Raw genomic sequence first — 5,211 nt, forward strand, 5'->3', positions numbered from 1 at the left:
AAACAGGTGTGTGTGTGTGCAATAACTATACTGTAGGCAGGTCTGGGCTTCATGCACTGAATGATACACCCTATGACTGCTTCTGGTGTATTGACGGGGTGGGATCTGAAAAGAAATGAGTCCTTTCTGGCATTTCGCAAAAGGCTCTATGTGATACTGATCGCACTATACATTTTTTTGTGCGTGTCGATATGGTTGTTGTTGTTCGATAGAGCCATTTGATGTCTTTCAGTGATGTTCCTATCAGCGGATTAATTTATAAATATACAAGCTGACAAATTGTTTCCAGTCTCTGAAAGACTACAACTCGCATGGGGCGGTGCTTCGTGCTCTGGCCCCTTCCCTACCCAAAGGCAGGCTTTTTTGAAGCGAGGCGGACACTAATAACAATCCTTTGGGCAAAACTGAAAGAACTGACCAGACCACAATGGCTTCGAGTCAATCCTCTCATCAACACGAATTTGATAATAGAGCATTTATGGATGCTCTATTAGCTACGTGGTGACATTCAACAATACATGTTTCAACTGGAATATAGCGAAGAGGATTCCGAAACCGAGTTGGATTTAGCTAGAAGCTCAGCTACAGCCGATGCTGTATGAAAAATATGGTGGCTAGCTAAGTCGTTTTTCCTGCAAGCCACCTAGCTAGCTAGCTAGCTAACTTCAGTTTATTTACTGAACCCCACATTGTGTATTGCTGGCTAACATACTACTGTGTTACAGTGGGGGGGAAATCTAATACTTTTTTTCTGTTTGCAACTTAGGTAGCTAACTTGCTAGCTAAGTTAGCTAAACAACTACAGGTAGCCATATCTATGACTAAAATAGAAGAGGTTTTACAATCTGAGATCTATTGAATGTTGATTAAAAAACATCTTCTCTTTTTAGATATGACTACTAAACAGCAAGCTACAACATTACAACCAGCCACCTAAAGCTAGGTTTACCAGCAAACATTAGCACGTGACTGGAGTTGGCTAGCTAGTTAGCAGGCGCCAGGGTAACTTGTTATGCGCCACGCCTCGTGTTTGTAACTTGTTAGAAAATGTGTAACATAATTGACGAGGGTTGACATTGGTTATGATTATGACTGTGAATGCATTTCAATGTCACATAATTATAGGCATTATGCAAGCTAGGATTCCAAACAGATGTAAATAACAATTATTGGCTTACTAGGTAACAGTGATGAGAAACAATAATACAACGATTTACTGTTTAAATCTGAAACTGATAAGCTGGTTTAACTATAAAAAACATTTGCCTAAGCATGCCTGATAGACATGGCTGTAGCTAGATAGTAAAAAAAAAAAAAGGTAGCCAGACTATTTCTACCATGACCTGTTCTAATTTTTGGTACTGTTAGAAGCAAATGAGAATGGGACCGTAATTGCTGTTCATTTACCAACCTGACTAAAAAAGAACAGAGATAAAATGGCATTTTACCCAATGGCCTTATAAATCAGTGTATACCAGTGTTTAAGGTCAATGACGACCAGCCAACAGCACTGTAAAGATCCCAATGATGTGTTAGACGTTTTTGAGGGCTGCATGATACACTGAATCAAGTGCTCTCAGGGTAGTGGCTGAGGCCTACATTATTATAACATCACTCAAATCTAAAACCACCAGTAATGTACATCGTACCAGCTCCTTCCTGGCCTCAAAAGAAAAACAAGTATTTTGCCGGTAATAAAAACCTATTCTCAGCTTGAGCTTCCCTATCAAGTTCTCTACATGCACAGTGAAGCTCAGCTTATCATCAACCCACACCCCCAAATATTTGTACACATAAACTTGCTCTATAGTATGTCTAGCCAATGTAGCAATGACATGATTAGTAACATGCCTGGCATTTGAAAATACCATGCATTTTGTTTTACCTGAGATTAGAACCAGCTTTAAATCATGCAGATTCTGTTGTATGGTGTTAAATGCTCTTTGGGCATTTTCAAAAGCTGAAGATAAACTAATACCACTTGAATAAAGAACAGTATCATCTGCATAAAAATGTACATCCGCTGTTTCAATAAGATCCCCAATGTTGTTGATATACAAAATGAACAACAGTGGGCCCAAAATAGAACCTTGCGGAACACCTGAGCACACCTCTATGGACCTAAAGTATATATACAAAAGTATGTGGACACTCCTTCAAATGAGTGGATTCAGCTATTTCAGCCACACACGTTGCTGACAGGTGTATAAAATCACACAGTCATGTAATCTCCATAGACAAACATTGACAGTAGAATAGCCTTACTGAAGAGCTCAGTTACTTTCAATGTGGTATCCTATGCCACCTTTCCAACAAGTAAATTCATCAAATTTCTGCACCGGTCAACTGTAAGTGCTGTTATTGTGAAGTGGAAACATATAGGAGCAACAACGGCTCAGTCGCAAAGTGGTTGGCCACACAAGCTCACAGAACGGGACTTCTGAGTGCTAAAGAGCATAAAAATAGTCTGTCTTAGGTTGCAACACTCATTACCGAGTTCCAAACTGCCTCTGGAAGCAACGTCAGCACAATAACTGTTCGTCGGGAGCTTCATGAAATGGGTTTCCATGGCTGAGCAGCCGCACACAAGCCTAAGATCACCATGCACAATGCCAAGCGTCGGCTGGAGTGGTGTAAAGCTTGCCGTAATTGGACTCTGGAGCAGTGGAAATACGTTCTCTGGAGTGATGAATCATGCTTCAGTGCGACGGACAAATCTGGGTTTGGCGGATGCCAAGAGAACACTACCTGCTCCAATGCATAGTGGCAACTGTAAAATTTGGTGGATGAGGAATAGGAGGATCTTTCATGGTTCAGACAAGGCCCCTTAGTTCCCGTGAAGGGAAATCTTAACGCTACAATGACATTTTAGATGATTCTGTGCTTCCAACTTTGTGGCAACAGTTTGGGGAAGGCCTTTTCCTGTTTCAGCATGACAATGCACCATGCACAAAGCGAGGTCCATACAGAAATGTTTGTCGAGATCATTGTGGAGGAACTTGACTGGCCTGCACAGAGCCTTGACATTGACTGAAGGGCTTTAGAAATAAATTAAGAATTGTCTAACCTCAGTGCACAACCTCACTAATGCTCTTGTGGCTGAGTGGAAGCAACTACAGCAATGTTTCAACATCTTGTGGAAAGCCTTCCCAGAAGATTGGAGGCTGTTATTGCAGCAAAGAGGGGACCAATTCCATATTAATGCCCATGATTTTGGAATGGGATGTTCGACAAGCTTTTGGTCATGTAGTGTACCTAGGTACATTTGTACGGTCTGGTCACTGTGCAAAGGTTGAGGGTTACGCCATATTTCTTTCTATTAGGCTAGACATTGTTTTAAATGTCTGTGCACATGTATGCATGTTCAACTGTTCTACCCTAATGTTGATGTTCAACTGTCGTTCAAACTGTTCAATCGAGTATAATTTATTATATTTTTTTGTCTTGCAGACAATACTGTTTGGTGCCTGGGTTTTTTTCCTGGAGTGGGTTCTAGATGGAGAATTCCTTTGCCTGCGTGTGTCATTGTAGCTGTATTCCATGAACTGTATCCCTCTCGATGGATTGGACATTATTCTGGATTTCAGGCAGAAGATCTCGAGGAGCTGAATGACAGTTTGATCATGACAACACTCCTGCCACAGCTGTACAAGCATTCCCTGAACTCTACTACACTGATCATACTGTATTTTCTTATTTCTTACTCTGTTTTCTTTGTGATTGGCAATTTCATCATGACCACCTCTCCCATCATCTGCTGATCACCAGTTCTCATAGCTACAGATTATTACACCAGATAATGTGATTTAACTGTCAGGATTTGGCCAGGATTGTTCCGGTTTTGGTCACTAGATGCCCCCATTGTGATTTTTTGACCCTTTTGTTTTCCCCTGTTTCCAGATTATTATTTGCACCTGTGCCTCGTTTCCCTTGAATGTATTTAAACCCTTAGTTTTCCTCAGTTCTTTGCTCTGTGTTTGAATGTTAGCACCCAGCCCCAGCGATGCTGTGAACATTTGTTACTCCAGTTGGACTCTCTTGTGGTACTCTGTTTTTGTTCTCGTTTATTTATTTTTGATTACGTTTTGAGGCTTTTTCCCTGCTGTACCTACCACCTTGTGGATTTACCTTTTCACTTGGAGGATTACCTTTTTCTCTTGGAATTACTTTTGACGTTGTGGATTTACATTTTTGCCTGAAGTACTTTCCTTTTTACTTTATTAAAAAACTGTCTCAAGTACTGCTTTGTCTGCCTCCTCACCTGGGTTCTGCCGACTATTAGTGGCTCAGTTTGCTAAGTGAATGTTTCTCACACCGGGAGACCCAAGTTCGTAACCGGGTCCTGACAGATACACAGAGCCAAAATGAACCCAGAGGCAACCAGTTCCCAGGACCTTTTTGCCACGCTGTTCCATCACGAGGGGACAGTCCAACGCCACGAAGCCCCTCTGGTTCAGCAAGAGGCCTTAATGGCTAGACATTCTCAACTTCTGTCAGAGATGCTGACTTCCATAAAGACTTCCCCTGGTAACCGCTCCCACCCCAGTACCTCAGATTCAAGTGCCTGTGGCAGTTAACCCCCTGGCTGAACCTTGTCTTCCCCCTCCCCAACGGTTCTCAGGTGATCCGAGTGCTTGTAAGGGGTTTTTCACCCAATGTTCTCTCTCCTTCGAGCTGCAACCCTCGTCATTTCCCACCGACCGGTCCAAGATCGCATATATCATCACCCTGCTGTCGGAAAAAGCCCTGGCCTGGGCTACTGCTGTGTGGGATGCCCAAAGTCCCTGCTGTGCCAGCTACTCTGCCTTTGCTGAGGAATTAAAGCGAGTGTTTCAAGGTCCAACCAGCGGCCCTGACTCAGCCAAACAGCTCCTGACTCTCGCCTAGCTCAAGGTTGGCGCAGCCATCCAGTTCCGCACAGTGGCAACAACGAGTGGCTGGAACGACGAGGCGCTCACAGTGTGCTTTCTGAAGGGTCTTTCCGACACCATCCAAGATGAACTGGCCACTCGGGAACCACCGGACAACCTCGAGTCCCTGATCAAGTTGGCCTCCCGCATAGACCAGCGTCTGAGAGAGAGAGAACTCAACCGTAGACCTCTCGCCCTAGCTCCTATCGGTCCCAGCTCCGTCCCCACCTTTATCCTCGCTGGCTCCACTGGAACCCATGCAGATTGGACGCATCTCCCAGGCTGAGAGAGACCGCCGGAT

This window comes from Oncorhynchus mykiss, chromosome 9 (assembly GCF_013265735.2).
Source record: "Oncorhynchus mykiss isolate Arlee chromosome 9, USDA_OmykA_1.1, whole genome shotgun sequence".
Classification (NCBI taxonomy): domain Eukaryota; kingdom Metazoa; phylum Chordata; class Actinopteri; order Salmoniformes; family Salmonidae; genus Oncorhynchus; species Oncorhynchus mykiss.